Below are 22,695 nucleotides of genomic sequence, written 5' to 3' on the forward strand. Positions count from 1 at the left end.
AATGCTATGAAATTTGGCAATATTCATTTTCTATATTCAACACATATATGTTTGAAAATAATTCATCAAAACTTATGATTTATTGTATAAAATAAGTTAATACAATAACATATATGTAGGCATATGAGGCATTTTGTCTAAAAATCAGGAAATTAATATATTTTCCTTTTCAAAAGAAAATGATCCATAAGTGCTGAAGGAATATAGTAGAAAAAACTAAAATCTTCTGAATGGCTGAAGACAGAAACATTAAACAGTAAGTGTTTCCTGTGATATATTACATGGTATAATGGGAATGTAAGACCTTATATATACCTATTGTTTATGAAAGGCAGAGTGTACTGTAGTGGGAAGAATGAATTGCATTTACATGAGGCTTCTTATAGATTCCCAAAGAAAAGGTATGAGTTTAAGGGGGCTGAAGATAGTTCAGTCACTAGCAGTGTTTTCTGTGACTGCAGGTGTATCTGGACTCAGTTCACTGTACCTGCACAGAGCAGATAGCACAGCTAATTCCCTTTAACTCTCTTCTGGTCTCCTTGGACATCTGCATGCACATGATGCATGGGCAGACATATAGGCACACACACATACACACACACAGCCCCCATATACTTGATAAAATTAAATAGGTCTTATTTTCTTAAGTAGAACCTACTGACTTGGGGGGGACTGATGAACTAATTCTATATGTAGAGAAGGGATGCTTTATTGAATTTCAAGGCATTTATACAGCAGGTATTAGCTCTGTTGGAATCTTCACTTTAGATCACAAGAGATGTAGTTGTACTTTTGTGAAAGTGGCATCTGTAATTGACACACTCTGCTTTTATTGTCCAAATAAGAGGGTTGGGGCAGACAGAGAATGACTGAATGTTTTTTGTATAGAGAAAAATACAAAACACAAAAACTTGATGGATTAAATAGTTGTGTGTTGGGAAGATTGTATGAGGAAAATGACTATTGCCAAATGAGAATTATATCTAAATACACCATACATATTAACAAGATTTAGTTTATATCAGATAACTATGCCCTCTTTAGAATTTATTCTAATAATCATCCTGAATGGAAAGACCTCCAGAACTCAACAGGGAATCCTGGCAACTGTAGTAAAAGTTATTATCAAATGAGCAAGGTATTTTTGATGTCTTACTCCCTTGAACACACTTCATGGTTCTTTTGTAGATCTTCAATGTCATATCCTTCTTCTTTGTTCTTAAGAACAAACACTGTAACTCTCTTTGTTTTCACATATAAGTTTGACCTATTCTCAAACACACAGTTCACCTTTCAAATAGATGTTATCAGTACACCTTTCAAGTATCTCCTTTAAAGTTTGATAACTTTTGTCTATACAATCTTCTCCCAAACCCACAGAGGTCACACATTCTATGTGATGGTAATACTCATCAGAGACAGAAACTATCAAAATGTCCTGCAGATATAATATCTCATTCTTCTCTCATCTGTTTCAAAACCTTGAGTAATATTGGTAAAGATATTTGTGTTCCTTAAAATGAGCAATTAACATATTAAGGACACAAATCGAATAAATAATCAAAACAAAGGAAATCACCAGGATAGCTAAATAATACATTCTACAAATTAAAAGATAGGTCCCTAGACAGTACTTAACTTCCTTTTTCAATTACAATAATTCCCATTTCTATATCAGTGGGGATTCTCCAGAGGAGCAGGACTGATAGAACGGATTATATATACATGGACTATTTAGTCGATTTTCTCATATAATTTGTTTCAGGTAGTCCAACAATATCTGTCTTACCATGTGGTAGATGAGAAACCAGTAGTTGCTCAATTCACAAGGCTGTATTTCTCAGCAGTCTAAGACTGGCAGTGAAAATATGGAGAATGCCTGGAAAGCCATTAGTCTTCAGTTTGAATCAGAAGCCTGGAGAAACTGTGTTATGTAGCAGGAGCATCAGCAACAGTTGGATGAACTTTTCAGTGCAAAGTGACATAATGAGTCATGAAACATGACATAATGGGTGAAGGAGCATGCTTTTCCCTTAAATGTCCTTTCATCTGAGTTCCCAATACAAGGTGTTTCTCAAATTTGTGGATTGTCTTCCCATATCAGATAACCTGATAAAGAAATCCCTTGACCTGTGTGCCAGACATCTTAAGCCTTAAAAGATCCCATGTCTGACTTAGTGGACTCCCAACATCAGCAATCACAGTGTCAGCTTAATAAATCATGCTGGTGCAGAGTGGTCACCAGAACAGAGGTTATGGAATCTCAGAGAACTTGGTATGTTGTCTTTTTTTTTTACTCCAAAAATTTTATGAACTGGAACAGACAGCAAAAAACATTCTGAAACTAGCCATGTAAACTGAGTTATAATTACAATAAGAGATAGAATTATGAGTATAAATATAGTTGATAACATTTAGGTCAACATTTTTAAAAACACTCAAAAAAGAAGAGCTCAAAAATCTAAGAGAAGAAATGATTTTGGCTTTAAAAAGGAAGAAAGAGAAAGAATTTTCCAACCCAGATATTTTACAAAAAAATAATATTGTATAGGTACACATGCTGATGAAAACTTAATTTTTCTGCAGATAAACTGATATAAACTTGCAGGAATTAAAACTAGTGAGTTGAAATAGTACAACAGTAGATGTGCTCATGTGGACTTAGGAAAGACAATGTATCCTCAACCTTATACAACTAAGCAAAAGAGACTGAGAGACAAGCGTGCCAATTGATTATCCAATGCCAACTAGGCAGTCCTGTAAACATACATATGAGTCCTGTTATACAAACAGAGCAGATTATAGTTATGAAAGCAAATGAATATACATACACTTACATACATGGAACAACAGTTAATGAAACAGAGGCCATGCATTTGAAAATGAACAAGGAGGTTTTGATGGAAGGAAAGAGAAAGAGGGAAATGGTTTACTTATATTAATCTCAAAAAAGGAAACTTAGTTTTTAAACATTAGTTAAGTATCTCATTGCCTTACTTCTTCAATGGTATAGATAGCAGACTCTTCTGAAGAGAGCTGTTTTATGTCAATGAAGCATACAGTATATTTTGTTATAAAATGAAAGCTTTCAAGTCCAACACTGGGTGGAAATATGCCTTCTGTGTAATACTAGTTTTAAGAAATGGTCTTGGCCTGAAGAACACGCAGGCAAGGAGTCAAATAAGTATCAACAGTACACCATAAATAGGTAACCTGATATTCTCCACCCATACAGGAACTGGAATCTCACAGCTTTCCCAGGACTTAAAATGGCATCTTGACTGCAGTCGTTTGTGCCTTTTCCAGAGTGCAACAGTGCTACATTTTCATATTCATTATTTTATTTTCATTCTATTCTTATTACTCAGATTTATAACATATATCTTCATTTCAAAAATTGCTTCCAAATTCCCTTCTAATGAATGAAATTGAAGGAACTATTCTGTAATATCTGAGATGTCTATATGAGCTTATTTGTTTGACTATAGATTGTAAATATTTTGTAGAGCCCCATAATTGATCCAACAAAAGACATTTGAATTTATTTATGTCTTTCTGAATAAATATAACGGATGTCTTTATTTCTGGTGAGCAACAGTATCTTATATAGCAGGTAACACATGAAACTCTCATTTGTGTGAGATCCACTGCAGTCATCTATCCATGTACCTGAGGGTACCTGATTCAAATAGTCTGTAGATGCTTAAGCCCCTTATATAAAATGACATTGTACTTGCATGAAAGGATTGCACATCTTTAAGAGGTCTTTGAAATACAGGCAATACCAAATGAAAGCTGAAAGATTGATGGAAAGTTGTATCATATGTAGGAAAAAATGATAAAAACTATATCTCTTCTTTAGAGATGCAATTAATTTCTCCAAATATTGTCCATTTCTGATTGCTCCAATCACAGATTCCGAACCCATTTAGAGAGACAGCCACGTGATAAATTTCATTGTTTGTTTAGATTTCCAAGGATTTGAAGACATTTTAAAATATTCTCCTGATCACTTGGATTTACGCAGCTTGTGAAGAGACTGATAAATTTCATGGAAATTTTGTTTTACTTGATTGCACACATTTTGCCTATCAATACCATTTTAAAAATGTCCTTCCTATGTGACTCATGGTTAGCATCATGTATGATATGTGTCTGTTATTGTCATACACTCTCCTTGTGGATAAAGTGCATGGGAGCTATAATTTCTCCATCTTACTGTTGTCAAGTGTATCAACTACTGCTTCAGAGGTAACTGTAGTTCTGTGATTCAACAATGTTTCTATTATGCATCTGAATGAAGCTTTGTGATATGATGCCACCAGTTTGATTTTTATGCTTATGGGTACATATATACACACATATAATAAACCCTGATAGTGTGAGACACAGAGAGTTTAATCAGCTACATATTAACACAACTATTAAAAAATTGATATTTTACAGTACGTGTAAAGCACTTATAGATAATAATATTTTGTTACAGTATGTTTTTGACTCAGGAGTAAAACACATATCCCATTTTTAAATGTTTCGCCTACTTCTAATTTTCCTGTATATGCCTTATTCTCATTTCACTGTATCTGGCTCTGAGGTTCTATTGGACTTTTTAACTGTTCTTTTCAACACACACATAAACTGTACTATATTGTAGCTTATATCTGGAGGCCAGCATCTGTGTTCAGCTGAGTAACTGAAGCATGGTGACAATTTTCAGAGCATCTGGAGATAACTTTGAACTTTCCAAGCTTTGTCTCAGCACCTGTGAATGGGCGTCTAACACTTTAGTTACCAGCTATACCTTTTTCCTAATTACAAATTCAGAGAATTAAATTCAACATTTATAATCTTGTAGATATTTTGCATCTCATAATGGGTGCCTGTGATTATTTAGAGATTTTCAAGTTTTTACTGTAAATTTTAAAGCTGTTGGTTACTAGTAACATGTTTTTCACAACTCAAAAAACATATAATATATATATATATAAAAGTTTTCTCTCGGCTGCTCCTTGCCTGCTACAGGGTATTGCTGTGAGTTATAATAGGCAATGACTGATGAGAAATTTGCTGAAATTTCTGTCTGCCCCCAAACACCAATCTGCACTCCAGTTGCATTTACTTTTATCAAACACACAGGGCCTGTGTTTGTTTGTAAAATGTGTTATTCAAATTGTCCACAAACAGATTTTCTGTTTGTCCCACAGGTTACCAAGAAATCTATCACAAAAGCTGAGAGTATGCCTTAAAAATGTCCAATTTTTTTATTTGTCCTTGTAGTGTTTTACTATTTGAATACTAGATAGATTGCAAATTCAATTTATTTCTATGTCTTAGCGAACTGGCACATTTACCATTTCCTAGCTCTCCCTCTCTCTCCCAATCTTTTTCTGCATGAAACCCTAGTCCATATATTGATGGGACTTGTGAACCACATGCATGTATGGGTTGCTATGAATTTAGTTCAAAACACAGTGTCACTGTGTAAAATATTGACACACTACTAATAGGCACTAAATGGGTTGAGTCAAGATTGCTAAGTCAAGGAACTGGAATGTCTGTGAAGTCAAAGAGGCAGGACTACAGGTGAGTTTTCCACTAGTTAAACAGTGCAAATTCATGTAATAAGACATTTCTCAAGGCATCTCATAGCTGTATCAAACTGAGTGTTGCTGGTAGATGATCCTGCAATGCAAGGATATTGTTCTGATTTCAGGTTATCTATGTGATGAGATTAGAAAACTTCAGGGATTATGAAACTACACAAAAGATAAATTTGGCAGTATTTACACACAAATTTGTCTTGGGATACTTCCCCACTGTCCTTGGAAGAGGTGGCTCTGTCTTTCTGGGGGTGTAGATTGTGGATGGCAGGGGGTCTTTTGTTGATCTTACTATGCTAATGCCCAAGACGTTTGAAATTTACAAGGTTTACTTTGTGCTCATGGATTTCCATTATTCCCCCATGATCACTTACTCTACAGTCATGTGCCTGCTGCTTTGCTTCCAGGTAATGGCAAAGGTGAGTGCCAGGTCACCAGGTATTTATCTAACTTGAGCCTCTTCTGTCCTTGTTTTTTATTTAACTTACAATTCAATACTGAAATTGAAGACATCCATTAGTATTTTGGGAGGTGTGAAATTGTTTCTGCCATAAAGATTTTACTTATTTCTTTTAGAGTTTGAAAACTGAAGTAAATTAACAATTGCAGCATATGTGGCTTATTGCAGAGAACTCAGACCTATGCAATAACTGTGGTGCCATGTTTGGTTAAGAATAAATTTAGTCTAAAGTATGACATTTACAATGTTTTATAACATTAAAATATAACTATATAATAATATAAATGTATATTAGTGGAATGAAAATAAATAGGAAATCAACAGTGTCAAATCTACTAAAAGCTACTTTTGAGAATTTCATAGATTTCTCTAAAATGAAATATGATCATTTCAGCTTCCTATTTCTTCTTTCAACTCCTGTCATAGCTGCCCTCCATGACCAATTCACCGATCTTAGTCATTTTTTTTACTACTATGATGAAACACCATGACCAAAATCAAATTAGGAAGGGAAAGACTTATTGAAGATTGCAGCTTATAGTCTGCCAATAAGGAAGTCAGAGTACTAACACAAGTTATGGAAACGTAAAGGCAGGAACTGAAACAGAGGCCATGGAGGCCTTCAGATCACTGGCTTACTCTTTGTGACTTTCTTATATTCTTTTTCGTTATATCATCTAGGACCATCTGCCCAGTTGTGCCATAGCCATCGTTGGGCTGAGTTCTCCATACTAATCACTAATTTAAAAAAATCAACACATGATTGCTCACAGATCAATCTGATGGGTTTTTTTCTCTACTGAGGTTTCCTTTTGACAAATTTCTTTTAGTTTGTGTCAATTTGACACAAAACTAGCTAGCAAAACGAGCTTGTCCTCAACCTTACACCATCTTCAGAAATAGACTACTAAGTCTAGTTAGTGCTTCCCATATGTGCTTGGAAATTTTCCAGTGGCCACATCCCAAACCAAGAATGATTCTCCCTATTTACCATCAATAACTACTTAGTAAGGAGTGGTGCCTGGAAATTATCTACCAGCTTTTAAGGAGACTTGATCTTGTGTAGGTAACCAAAACCTCTATGAATCTATGACATATCAGGTCCCAGAAGAAATTTCATTCTCTATCTCTTACACCATTGAAGATGGAAGAAAAATTCCTTAACATAGGTAACACAAATAATGTAATACTCTTGAAAAATGAATGGCAATATGAAATAATTTAGCTGTAAGTAACAGAATTATGAAAGCTAGAAGATAACTTATATTCTAATAATTTAATTGCTCCATATGAAATGAATAATGTATTCAAAATTTCATCTTTTGTAATTACAGGTAAAGAATAATCATTACTTTGTTAAGTCAGGATATTGCTGGCATCTGATACCATTTTTACCTACTGCATTCAATTATTCTAGAAGTCAGCTCTTGAATTTATATGTTTCTAATGTGAATCCATATTTTAGTTGATGTCTTTATGTGTTTTGTGCTTTTCTTTAGGAACATAGATGTAGATATATGTATGTTACAACAATTAAGGAAAAAAGAGACCATGGATTTAGAATAAAGAATGAAGAGATCTATAGGATGCTTTGGAGGAAGGAAAGTGAAAAAGAGAAAATGTAATTATTTTATAATACCACGAATAAAATTTAAATAAATGCTTCAGTGCCTTCTTTAATGTTGTAGTTTCTTTTAAAATACATTTGCTTAATTAAATGTATTATCCCTTAGTGAAAGGTTCTTATACTATATAGACTGTTCCCTAATTATTGCTAAGAATCTTTTTAAATTTTTAGTTTTATTTTTCTGCAAGAATATTTTGTTTTCAAACATGTCTATACACCATGTGTGTGCCTGGTGCCTATGGAGGTCACAAGAAGGTACTGGATTCCCTGAAACAGGTAGTTGTGAGCCTTTAGATAAATACTGGGAGCTGACTCTGGATTCTCTGTAAGAACAACAAGTGCTATTAGGTACTGGCCCCTCACCAGCTTGCTGAAGACATTTTAAATGTTTATTTCATCTAACAGATTGGCTACAACTTGCAGTGTTTTAGAGATTTTCTTATTATACTGTTTACATATTTTGTTTTATTGATCACCCTGAAAAGTGTGGCCTGAAGTGCTTTTATTTTATAGATTCTGTTGAGCTTAAATTGTAAACCAAGTGTGCTATCTACTTATTATTTATTTAGTTTCTACATTTTTCTTCATTTTCTACTTGTTCATCCATTTTGTGAAAAACAGAAATATTATCTAAAACTGCTTATTTTAACAGATTCTTGCATTCTCCACAACTTTTAATCTGTATATTTGTAATATTCTTATGTGATATTTTAGATATTTGTGAACCATCTTTTCAATTTTCAGATTGTTTTCTTTTTTTTTATTTTAACATTTAAAAATTTTAAATGTTAGTCTCTGACTCTCTCTCTCTCTCTCTCTCTCTCTCTCTCTCTCTCTCTGTGTGTGTGTGTGTGCATGTATAGAAGCTATTAGACAACTTTGAGGAATGAATTTGTCCACTGTGGGGGTCTAGTGATTGAACTCAGGTAATCAGACTTGCACTCAAGAGTGACAATTTGCTCAGCTCTTTCAACTATCCTATAACGTTTTATATTTGTAGGTATAGTATCTGAGGTTTTCAATTTCCTTTATATGCTATAAGGCATTCCCATAAATTTAATATATGAAAGAAACAAAAATATATTCTGTAGTTGTAATTTCACTGGGAGGATTAAGGGATCAATAAAGCTGTGTCTTATCTTGACAGCCATGTATACTGCTGCGAGAAACTGCATGAATTCTTGATCCATGGATCCTATATTAAGTATTTATATTGTTACAGTTGTCAAATACCTGACAAGATGTAACTAAAGGGTAGAGGGGAGATTATTCTGGCTCACAGTTTGAGTTGATTCTGTACATCATTGCAGGGTAGGTGTGGGCAGAGAAGCATGTGATGGCTGTTCTCATTTCTTTTGCAAACATAATAAGAGTACAGACAGGATGCTGGGTTTGTCAGATTAACAAATCTCAAGGTTCACTTCTATTGCAGGTGGGGACTACGTACTCAAACACATGAGCCTATGGGTGGACTTGTCACATCTAATCCACTTCCAACTTCAAAACCAGCTAATGGCATTTTCATCACATCTTGTCACTCTGATAGTGCGTGTTTGTCTTCTTCCTCCACATTTAATTATTCATAACTTCACTTGACCCACCCAGACAAGCCAGGTTAATCTCTTATATCCTTTAATTAGAATTTCAATGAATCACTAAGCTAGCCCCTTTAACATACTATCATGGCATTGCCAATCCTCAGGAATTCAAATTGGGTATTGTTATGGTCCATTACTCTTCTTTATGCCACAATGAGTTGTCTCAGTGAATAGTACCATAAACAGGACAGGGAAAATAAAAATACCCAGCCCAAATACTGTCTCTACACAAAACTCTGGTTTCAGAGAATTTATGTTCTTTAATTTTGCAAACATATTTATCCTCAATTATAATAAACATTATGCCAGAAATCTTCTAAAGGGACTCATTATTCTACATTTTTACTTGTATATTCTTCTCTCTCTCTCTCTCTCTCTTTCTTTCTTTTTCTCTCTCTATGTATACATATATATATATATGCCTGGGTATGATTAAAACAACATTTTTTAGATACATATAACTTCATTGAGCTTGGACATTTATATATTTCCATGACACCACCACGACAATGAAGATAAAGAACATGTACATTTTTAAAAATGCATTTTTATAGCTTTTTGTTTTCCTTAGTTTAATATGTTATAATAGAGCTTAACATGCTAGCACTGCTCTTAATGTTTTTCAGTGTACAAATAAGGAAGTCTAAATCATGGCACAGTATAGTGCAGCAGATCCTAGACTTACTAATTCCTTACTGAATTTTTAAAGATGTTCAGCATCACTCTACTTACCAATGTCTCCAACACCTAGCCACTGACATTCAAGACCTCTTGCCTCTCACCTGTCTCCTCACCCTCCATACACACACACCTCGAATATTTAAGATATCTCATATTTATTCATCCTTCTCTAACTGCATAATTCACTTTAAAAGGTTCATGCTTGTTAGCACAGCATTTTTAATAGAACTAATTGCTCTTCAGTTATTCATAGAAGTTCGATGGCAGAAAGATACTCTCCACAGATCTATTTCAGAATGTAACAAAATAAACCTTTAATACTCAAGTATCTTGTCTAGTAATGGGGTGTTTATTTTCTTTGTAAGTGACTTGACAGTCTTTTTAAACATCATGCTTCTTAGAATTAGCTGTTTGTTTTATGCTACTCAATATGCCTGTTCGGATCACTTTCAAAGAAATTTGAGAGTGAACATACATTCTCCACCTGCATCAATGCATTATTGGTTTCTCCTCTCTTCCAAATCCAATTTTCATTGCACTCCAAATTCCCTTGTTAGTGAAGCTCTTCCACAGGCTTATTGTAAAATACACTTTTCTGGGGAACATCATTTGCTTTCAAAGAAGAGAAATAGGAAATAGTCATTTTCTGTCAACTATTTATTTCTAATTTTTTGTTATTTGTCTCTCTCTCTCTCTCTCTCTCTCTGTGTGTGTGTGTGTGTGTGTGTGTGTGTGTGTGTGTGTGTGTGAGTGCTGTGTGTATGGGTACTTGCAGAGGCAAGAATATGTTCAGATCCCATGAAGTTACATACGAAAGGGTTAGATATGATGGTGTCCTCCTGATGTGGGTACTGACAATCAAATTTGGATATTATGCATAAGTAGCAAGTGTTATTTCATTTTAAGGTTTATTTATTTTTATTTTATGTGTATGTCTGTTTTTCTGCAGTGCAAATGTGTGCCAGCTTCTCTCGAACTGGAGTTATGGATGGTTGTTAGTCACTGTGTGGGAGAGGCAAGTGCTCACAACTGCCTGGCTATCACTACAGACACTTACCGAATTTATTGAAAAATTAACTTTAAGCTTTTCCTTATTTTGAGTGTTGTGTGGTGATGCTCTCAGACAGAACATTCAAGGTAAGAATTCTGTTTATTTAAGGATATACTTCTATGCTTTTTGAATATAGTTTGGTTTGGTCATTTGAAAACTTAATTTTTTTGGAAGATTATACTACAATTAGATGATTTTCCACCTCCATATAAGCCCTCTCAAATACCCTTGTTTTTCAGTACCAGGCATGATTTCCCTCTTGCTGAGTCTTAAGTTACACTAGAGAGCTGAATGTTACCACCAGTTATGTGTGACACTCAGTACTTCACCATTAGAGCTATTGTTCTATGATGATCATTGCTGTGGTCCGTAGGCAACTTGACTGGAGAGTACCACTGGTTGCTTCACTCCTTTAGAACATTTCATGCCCCCTTCTAGTACTGTGAAACCTAGAACTTAGGTAGGACACTTCAGGATAGTTTTTGTACAGGGTATTCTTGTGCCTGTTCAGAAATGCATGTTGTCCCAGCAATAGGAATTTACCTTCCATATATAGAGGGGGCAACCAAGGGCAATAGTAGCAGCCTGTAATGTACTATGTATCTCTCCCACAACCTTGACCAGCTCAAAAAGTGGCTTCACATGTCTGGTTTTGGTGTTTCTGTTAGGTGTTCTTTGACTCTTGGAGGGAGCATTGTCAGCTGTGATTGAAAAAAAATCATTACAAATATATGGGAATCACATCACAAAGATGAGCTTCTAATCATGAGCTCTCACTTGCCTGGAAACTATTGGTTTTGTTACTTTTTGTTACTAAAATGGTTATATTTTTACCCCCAAAACCAATGAACTTTGATTATTTATTGGGTTCTTCAACATATACTCTAAAGTGCAACATACCAATATGTAAGTTAAGGTCATTTATTATAATTCACATTTTATACATAGATTTCCTAAGTTTGAGACAGTTGTGCTGTTTACAGTTTTTTTTTTCCAAAGGGAAAAATATAAAAGGAATTTTATTTATTTATCTTGAGACAGTGTCTCTGTATAACCCTGGCTGTCCTGGAACTCGCTTTGTAGACCAGGCTGGCCTCAAACTCCAAGATCCACCTGCCTCTACATCTGCCTCTTTTTTTCTTTTTTTTTATTTTAATTTTAAATAGCTTGTTTTACATGTCAATCCCAGTTCCCTCTCCCTCCCCTCTTCCCGCACTCCCCTTCCCCCCTCCCTCCCACCCTATTGCCAAATCCTTCCACATAGGGGATATCTAGAGTCTGTCATTTTACTCTTGGTAGGGTCAAGGCACTCCCCTAAGAGTCCGGGTGACTGGATTTTAACATTACAATTTTAAAATCACTTTGAAATAATTCTGTTTACCTGACTCTATACTGATTAAAAAAACATGCCAGATGATCAATTTAGAAGATTTTTTTCTTTTGAGAGAGAGGAACTCCTATCTTCAGAGACACCTTTGAATCTTTAGGCAGTGAATGATGACTTCCAGGTACTGGTTTTCCTACCTGCTTCTCCATAAGTAGTCTGCAAGGAGCTTTTCTGGAATTTTAATTAGTATATTGTTCAGTATAGATCATTTAGGTAATATAGCCATTCCTAATATTTCAGTTTTGCCAATCAATGAGCCTGGGGAATCTTTCCATGTTCCAGTATTTGTTTCTCCATTGTTTTACTGTTTATATCTTTACTTATATTTATTCTTGGGTATTTTTACTTGGAATAAACTGTAGATGCAATTTATTACCTAGTTCATTTTCCAGTAAACTGCTTACTATTGTATTGGAAAACTAAGGATTTTTGTGTTCTGACTTTGTATCTTACTAATTTGCTGAAAGTGTTGTTCAGCTTTGAGGGGGTCACTGGGAGTCTTCAAGATGTTTAATATCATATAATTGAACCAAAGGCTAAGCTGACTTCATCCTTATTTTTCTTTTATTTATTTCCCTTACCTCATTACATTGGTTGAGACTTCAAACACTTTATTGAATAAAAGTAGAGAGAACATGAATATTCTTCTAGTGATGGGCAATGTTCTTAATTGGTTGTTGAATAAAACACTGTTTGGGCAATGAGGCAGGAAGATAGGTGAGGCCAGGAAATGAGAATTCTGGGAAAGGTAGGCAGAGGGAGCCCACCAGAAAGGGACGATATAGCTGACTGGGAAGATGGGATGTGCCAGGAATTCTTCAGTAAGATAAGACCATGGTAGATTAGTAGTTATAGGTTAACAATTAAGACAGAACTAGCCAATAAAAGCCCTAGTCATCAGTCAACAGATTTATAACTAATATAGTGTCCGTGTGTTTATTTGGGGCTGAGAAGGGTGGTGGAACCTGGATGGATGAATAAAACCCCCAGAACACTTCTAGTATTATTGATATTGGACTGATAATTTGAATTTTTTTGAGTTTGGTATGAAGGGAACCACACATTTATACCCTGATAGATTCTTCTCCTTCTTGGATCTTTCAGAACTATTATCGTGAAAGAAGTCATTTTTTCAGAGGTATTTTCTGAGACTTTTGACATGATTTTCTGATTTCTGTATACACAACCATTTATGTGATATATACTTACTGATTTTTGCTTGGAATAAAACCAGACATGACATGGAATCTAAAATTTTTAGGTTTTCCCCCTGCAATCTGATTCTGGAAATTTAGTTTAATTATTTTGTACTGGTTAATTCTCTCATTTTGGCATAAAATGTCATAATTTTAGATAAATTTCCATGAACTTCCATGAATAATGTTCATTCCATAGGTGTTTTATTTGTAGAATATTCTATAACTACTATATATACTATAAGTATTATATACAATTTTATATTTTTGTGTTTTTACATACCAACCACAGATTCCCCTTCCCTTCTCCTTCCATTCCTTACCCTCACCTCTGTATGCATTTAATGGGATAAAGCCTCCCATGGGCATTAACAAAGCTTGACATATCATGTCGAGGCAGGACCAAGTTACTCCCCCTTTCATCAAGGCTAGTGAGGCATCCCATCATAGACAATAGTTTCCAAAGAGCCAGTTCATGCATCAGGGACAGGTCCTAGTCCCACTGTTAGGGGCCCTCCACAAGGACCAAGCTACACAACTGTAAGCCACAAGCAGAAGGCCTAGGTCTGTCCACTGCAGGCTCCCTAACTGTCAGTCTAGATTCTGTGAGCTTCTACAAGCTTGGCTCAGCTGTGTGTGGGTTTGGCAACAAGCCGGCATGATCCTGCCCCTCCCCTTGCTCATAGAATTCCTCCTTTATCTTTTCAACTGGACTCCTGGAGCTCAGCCCAGTTTTTGGTTGAGTATCTCTGCACCTGCTTACATCAGGTACTGAATGAAGTCTCTATGATGACAATTAGGGTAGTCACAAATATGATTAGAGAAGAAGCACCCTCCCACTATTGCTAGGGGTGTTAGCTAGAGTCGTCTTTGTGGGTTCCTAGGAGTTTCCAAGGAACAAGTTTTCTTCCAAATCCCATAATGGCCCCTATTAAGATATCTCTTTCATTACTCTCCCTGCCTTGTTGCTCCCCCATATTGACCATCCATTTCTCTCATTTTCACATCCCCAGCAACTCTGCTTTCTACAGCCTCCCCCAGTTTACCAGGGAGATATCATCTATTACCTCTTCCCATAGACATTCAATGTCTCTCTTAGTGTCCTCCTTGTTACCTAGCTTCTCTGGGGTTGTAGATTATAGTTTGATTTACATCCAATATCCACTTATGAATGAGTATATATTATGTTTGTCTTCCTGGATCTAGGTTATCTCACTCAGGATGATTTTTTTCTAGTTCACTCATTTGCTTGCAAATTTTATGATGTCATTGTATTTTTACCACTAAGTAATACACCATCGTGTAGATGAACCAAATATTCTTTATCCCTTCTCTGGTTGCATGTCATCTAGGTTTTTTCCAGTTTCTAGCTATTATGAATGATGATGCTACAAACATGATTGAGCAAATGTCCTTGTGGTATGATTGAGCATCCTTTGGGTATATGACCAAAAGTGGTATTGATAGGTTTAGAGGTAGACACATTGATCAACACAGTTGAATCAGACACTGGCATAAATCCCCATACCTATGAATACCTTATTTTTAACAAACAAGCCAAAGATTACAATAGAAAAAAAAAAGGAATTTATCTACAACAAATAATACTGGCATAACAGGAAGTCAACATGTAGAAGAATCAAATAGATCCATATCTGTATCCCTGCAGAAAACTCATGTACAAGTGGATCAAAGACCTGAACATAAATCCAGTTACACTGCAACTGACAGAAGAGAAAGTGGAAAGTATCCTTGAAAACATTAGCACAGGAAATGATTTCCTTAACATAGCAACAGTAGCACAGACACTGAGATCAACAATTGATGAATGGGACTTGCTAAAACTGAAAAGATTCTGTAAGGCAAAGAACATAGTCAACAAGAAAATATGGCAACCTTCAGAATGGGAAAGATATTCCCCAACCCCACATCTGACAGAGGGCTGATCTCCAAAATATATGAAGAATTCAAGAAACTAGACATTAAAATACAAAATAATCCAATTTTAAAATGGGGTATGGATTTAATCAGAATTCTCAGCAGATCAATCACAAATGTCCAAGATACACTTACAGAATTGTTCAACATCCTTAATTACCAGGGAAATTCAAATCAAAACAGTTTTGAGACACCATCCTATACCTGTCAGAATAGCTAAGCTTAAAACACCTATGTTGGAGAGGATGTGGAGTAAGGGGAGAACATGCCTCCACTGCTGGTGAAAGTGCACACCACATTAACAGTCACTTTGGACATCAGTATGGTGATTTCTCAGAAAGTTGAGAATGACTTTTATCCTTAATATATTATTGAGCAACATGAACAGGTTGATGACTCCCTTGGATTTCAGTTTCATTGAATGTAAAATCTTCCAGGAGGCACACATATTATGCCCTCCTCTGGGTATGTATTTGAGGGTATATGCAGGGAAGATCAAATGAGGGAGCATGAACAGCACACTTCCACATCTCACCTATAAAGAGGTCATGGGAAAAGACACTTGTAGTTACCGTCATTGAATCTACTTTCTGAGATAGTGCATGGAATACTTCTGCTGCCGTCATCCTTTGTTGATAGCAAGACACAGAAGCATATGGAAGCCAAATGAAGGCAAGAGAAAGAAATGTATACAAAAGGGAGGAATCCATTTGGGCTATTGGGAGACATAGGAAACAAACAGTTTAAGCAAGTGTGGAAGAGCTGAAAGAATTAAGAGGAAGGCTGGGGTTTATTAAGTTAGGAGCATGGTGATCATTGGACATACAGGTCAGAGCATCATCAAGAAAGCCCAGAAAGGGAGAGCACATCGCTTTTTACAATGAATTTAACTTTAACTGCAGAAAGGGTAATGGAAGAGAAACATACCCATATGACAGTAATATTTTGTTTGTTTTTGAGAAATAGGATTTTCAGGATGAATGTTTTCTAATGAGCTTGGTGGTTTCTGGAGCTTATCGCTAATTCAGTGGCACCTGAAACTGATAAACACCCTCCCAATAGTCAGAGGAGCACTGATAGACAATGCAGTGAACTGTATAAAGAAATACACAAAATAAATGCCTTGGATACTCCCAATTCATCACTTGTGAGAGGCAAGAGATTTAGTGATTGTATATACTAGCTTCAAGCATTTCTTTAAAAAATCTAAATAACTAAATAATTATGTTTGCAGTTTGTTTTAGAATCTGTGGCTAAAGTAGTAAATCAAAAGACTGAACTCATAGATACAATATTTCACTTAAAAATATGCATAAAGCCTCAAAAGTTATCTAAACATTCTATGAACATGACTCTTTCCTCTGGCATTCATAGTGAGGAGATCAAAAAACACAGTCAGCGGCCTTCATTGTGCTATTTGTTGATTTACAGTGTAAGTCTAAGTCTTAGTCTTAAAAGTTGTGTGCTGTTCAAGTCACTATCCTCCAGGAAAAGAGTGGGATCCTGTAAATTGGTTTAGAAATGTCTGGGGCAACACTTTTTTTCTGGGGATGAGTGCATTGATCATTCTAATTATGTGACTTTATCTTGTTTGAGGAAGTAGCATCCCTGTTCTTAGTGGTCGATGCAACTTCATCCTATAACTCCCATAGCATTGGCTTCTCCAACCTTGTCGGAAAGAGTCAAAAACTTAAATTTTGTCTTTAAAAATAACAGTTGTTTCTTTGAAGGCGATGCCAATAGAGACAATTCTGGTGCCCCTCAGAACCCACCTACTAGACTCATAGCCATAAACAAATCTTATCATTCTTTAAGGTAAGGTACACAATGTAATCCACGAGGGGTTGGGAGTGGGGGAGGCCCTGCATTTTTCAAAAATTTGTTGAGCTCTCTAATTCAAATGAGCAGAGGTCTGAGAAATAAGTATGTGGTTAGATTTTTAAGGGAAAACAGGGAAAGGAAAATAAAACCAGCTGATGCTGAATTTATTTAAATGGATCCATAAGAGACACAAGGTTTAATGTTGCAGCTTATACAATTAAGAAAGAATGCCAAAAAACTATTTGTTTGAAGTATGTACAATGCAATAAATGGCCCACTTTGAGTGAGCTGAAAATATCCATTGGTTTGATCATGAGGAGATTGAAAAGCTCAGGGAAAACTAAATTCTGAAGAGGATTTGTCCGATCAAACCTACTGCTCTTTAATGGGAGGGTCCAGATGTCTTTCCTTTCAATTATACTACAGGAAACACTTGTGAAAGGACAATAAGCATACAGAAAAAGCTCTGTCATTTCCATTGTCTGTATGCTGCATTTACAATGAGGGTTGCAGTTCTTTAATTGAGTCATTTAATGTCAGTGATTTAATTTGATCTTTATGTGGCAATCATGACTTTCTGTAATTTTTCTTGTTTTGAAGTATTCTCATTTATAGTTATTATTCTACTTAGGCCTTTAAGTATATAATTCCATGATTTTCTGAATTTGAGGGTTCCAATTAAAAGGTCTGATGTTATTCTGACTATGTGGTCTTTGTGAGTTACTGTTTCTCCTTTTGAATTCCCAGCATTGTATGTTTTCTCTGCATGTTATGTTGGTGTAATACCCCACAAAGAGCCTCTTCAGAGATTATGCTTAATTTGAGTTCTAAAAAACCTCTTGTGATTAGATGTTTCTTTAATTCCTGGAATTTATGAAATTTTGTGCTGTAATTTCACTGCCAAGATTTTCTATGCCTTTGACTTTTAAACCAGATATACTACCTCTTGAGTTCTTTGATTGGCTTTGTTGATCTTACTGATGTTGAATGTAGTTTTCTTTTCCTCCTTCTTCTCCATCATTCATATTTTCTTCTGTGTGGTGGTCTATTATATCATTAATGCTTTCTACTGAGTTTATCTAAATTTCAGTTGATATTGGCTATAGGCTTGCCTTTGCTATGCTGAGCTTATCCCTTTTATTCCTAATCTCCCCAAAAAATTTTGTGATAAAGGGATGTTAGACTTTTTTAAAGGCCTTGTTAGTATATAATGAAAAGATCACATCTTTTTATTTTCTGTCTTTCAGTTTGTTTATATGGTGGATTATACTTACCTATTTAAGTATATTGAACCATCTCTGGGATGAAGTCTACTTGGTTGTGATGGGTAATCTTTATGTTATGTTCTTGAATTAGGTTGGCAAGTATTTTATTGAGATTTTCTATAAGTTTATCTTTTTAAATTTTATTTTCCATTCTAACCACAGTTCTCCCTCCCAACCCTTCTCCCTCCACCCCTCACCTCTCCCAGCCCATCTCCCATGTATGCCTCCCACAGGATAAGGGCTCCCATGGGAGTGGAGAAAGTCTGGTCCATTAAGTTGGGGAAGTACCAAGCCCCTATCCACCTGCATTGAGACTGAGCATGACATCCTACTCCAGGGAATAGGCTAAAACAAGCTAGCTCTTGAGATTTTATTTCACTTATATTTTATATCTGTATTCATAAGAGAAAATTGCAACTCTCTTTTTTTCCCTTGTTATTTACACATCAGGGTAACTGTGAACTCACAAAATGAATTGGGCAAAGTTCATTCTGTTTCTATTTTGTGAAATAATTGGAAGAGTATTAGCCTTAGCTCTTCTTGAAAAGTCTGGTAGATAAACCAGCTGTCTGGTCTTGAGTTTTTCAGTTGGGAGATTTTAGTGACTTGCTTTATTTCATTAGAGTTTATAGGTAGACCTAACTTGTTTATATAATATTGATTAAAATTGGCTGATAAAATGTAATTAGGAAATTATCTGGTTTTTTAGATATTCCAAACTACAGGTTCTTAATGTATGTCCTTTTGAGTCTTTGAATTTCCCTTAATTCTGATTTTTCTCCCATATTCATTTCTAATTTGTTACATTGATCTCCACCTTTCAGTTGATTTCTAAGGTCTTTAAAACTTACTGACTTTTTCCAAGATGTAACTCTTTGTTTCACTGATTTACATATATATATATGTATATATATATGTATATATATATATATATATATATATATAATTTACTTATTTCAGCCCTGAGTTAGATTCTTTCTTGTCACCTACTTTCTTTGGGCAAGTGATTTGTTCTTTTGATCCTAGACCTTTAAGGTTTGCTATGGTATTTTTAAGAGATATATCTGTTTACTTTCTTTTTAAGATGTAGATATTTTGTGCTATTTAATATTATGAACTTGCCTCTTTGAGCTGCCTTTATTGTGTGCCATGATTTTGCTTTCATTTAACACTCAGTTCTGGACTGATTTTTTATTTCAGACTTGATTATTTGTTTTTTCTCAAGACAGGGTTTCTCTGTCCTTGAACTTCCTCTGTACACCAGACTGGTCTTGAACTCACAAAGATCTGCCTGCCTCTGCCTCCTGAGTGCTGGGATTAAAGGCATGCGCTACCAATGCCAGGTGATTCTTTTTTTTTCTTTTTTATTCAGTTATGATGTCTTCAGTTTCCATGAGTTTTGTAAGTTTTTTTATTGTTTCTGTTGTTGCTTATATCCAACTGTAGTTTGTGGTTGTAAGATAAGATGCAGAATGTAATTACAAATTGCTTACATCAATTGTGACTTGCTTTGTGTCTGATTATGTGGGTAATTTCACAGGAAGTTCCATAAGGTGCTGAGAAGAAGGTATGTTCTTTTGTGTTTGGGTTAAATGTTCTATTTCATTTATGACATCAGTTAGCACCAACATTCTTGTTTAGTTTTTGTCTGGTTGACATGTCTACTAGAGAAAATGGGGTGTTGAAGTAACTCAATATCATTGGGAGAAGGTCAATATTTGATTAAATGTGTAATAATGATTCTATTAGGATCATGGGTGTTGTTTTGTTGAAGTTAAGAATTTCTTTTTTTTTTCTTTTTTAAAAATAGGTTAGAAACAAGCTTGTTTCACATGTCAATCCCAGCTCCCTCTCACTCACTTCCTCCCCCTGCCTCCACACCAGCCCCTCCAAGTCCCCCATGCAATCTCCACTTCAATCTCCAGGGATGGTGAGGCCCTCCATGGTGAATCTCCAGAGTCTGTCATTTCATCCAGGGCAGGGCCTAGGCCCTTCCACAAGATTCCAAGCTGAGAGAGCATCCCTTATAGTGAGATGGGCACTCAAAGTCTATTTGTACACCAGGAATATATTCTACCAAAGGTCCCATGGATTACCTAGGCCTCCTCACTGACACCTACTTTCAGGGGCTCTGGGTCAGTCACATGGTTACCACTCACCCATCAATCTGGGGTTCAAGAGTACCCCCTTGTTTAGGTTAACTGTTTCTGTGGGTTAAACCAGCCCAGTCTTAACTCCTTGGCTAATCAGTTCTCCCTTTCTAGACCTGAATTCCAAAGTTCAGATCAGTGTTTAGTTGTGGGTGTCTGCCTCTGCTTCCATCAATCACTGGATAAAGGTTCTGCTTCCCAGACTCTCTGACAATGGGATTGCAGACTGGCACTCCCCAGATCTATATCTAAAATCCATATATGAATGAGTATATACCATGTTTGTATTTTTGTAACTGGGTTACCTCACTCAGGATGGTTTCTTCTAGCCCCATCCATTTTCCTGCAAATTTCAAGGTTCCATTGCTTTTTGTCAACTGAATAGTACACCATTGTATAAATGTACCACATTTTCTCTATCCACTCTTCAGTTGAAGGGCATCTAGGTTGCTTCCAGGTTCTGGCTATTACAAATGTTGCTGATATGAATATAGTGGAACAGAATCCTTCTTGTAAGAATGTGCAACTTTTGGGTATATGCCTAAAAGTGGAATTGCTGGGTCTTGTGGAAGACTGATTCCCTTTTTCCAGAGGAATTTCCATACTGATTTCCACAGTGGCTGTACGAGTCATCACTCCCACCAGCAGTGAAGGAGTGTTCCCCTTTCTCTACACCCTCTCCAGCAAAAACTATCATTGGAGTTTTTTTATTTTAAGCCATCTGACAGTAGTAAGATGGTATCTCAGAGTTGTTTTGATTTGCATTTCCCTAATGGTTAGGGATATGGAACACTTTCTTAAGTGTCTCTCAGCTCTTTAAAACTCCTCTACTGAGAATTCTCTATTTAGTTCTGTACCCCACTTTTTGACTGAATCCTTTGATGTTTTCGAGATTTGTTTCTGGAGTTCTTTGTAAATTTGGAGATCATCCCTCTATCAGATGTGGGGTTAGTGAATATCTTTTCCCAATCTGTGTGATGCTTTTTGTCTTGCTGACTGTGTCCTCTGCTTTCCATCAGCTTCTCAGTTTCAGGAGGTACCATTTACTAATTGTTGATCTTAATGTCTGTGCTACTAGAGTTATATTAGGGAAACAGTCTCCTGTACCAATTTGTTCAAGGGTACTCCCACCTTCTCTTCTAACAGGTTCAGTGTGGCTGGATTTATATTAAGGTATTTGATCGACTGGGATTTAAGTTTTGTACATTTTGATAGACATGGACCTATCTGCAGTCTTCTACATGTCAGCCTCCAGTTATACTAGCAGAATTTGTTGAAGATGCTTTCTTTATTCCATTGTATAATTTTGGCTTCTTTGTCAAAGATCAGGTTTTCATGTGTATATGGGTTAATGTCATGGTATTCAATTCTTTTCCCTTGGTCTGTCTGGCTATTTTTGTGCCAACACTAAGCTGTTTTCAAGACTAGATTTGTAATGAAGCTTAAAGTCAGGGATGGTGATGCCTCTGGATGTTGTCTTGTTGAACATGGTTGTTTTGGTTATCCTGGATATTTTGCTTTTCCCCTTAAAGTTGAGAATTTTTCTTTCAAGGTCTGTGGCGAATTGTTCTGGAATTTTATGGGAATTGCATTAAATCTGTATATTGCTTTCAGAGAGATTGCCATTTTTACTACATTGATCCTACCTATCCAAGACCATGGGAGATCTTTCCATTTTCTGGTGTCTTCTTTAATTTCTTTCTTTAAAGACTCAAAGCTCTTGTGATACAGGTCTTTCACTTGTTTGGTTAGCATTACCCCAAGGTATTTTATGTTGTTTGTGGCTGTTGTAAAGGGTGGTGTTTCTTTCTCAGCCCTTTTATCATCCATATATAGCAGTGCTACTGATTTTGAGTTGACCTTGTATCCTGCCAATTTGCTGAAGAGATTTATCAGCTGTAGGGGTTCCCTGGTAGTTTTT

This window comes from Mesocricetus auratus, unplaced genomic scaffold, assembly GCF_017639785.1.
Source record: "Mesocricetus auratus isolate SY011 unplaced genomic scaffold, BCM_Maur_2.0 Super-Scaffold_100676, whole genome shotgun sequence".
Taxonomy (NCBI): Eukaryota; Metazoa; Chordata; class Mammalia; order Rodentia; family Cricetidae; genus Mesocricetus; species Mesocricetus auratus.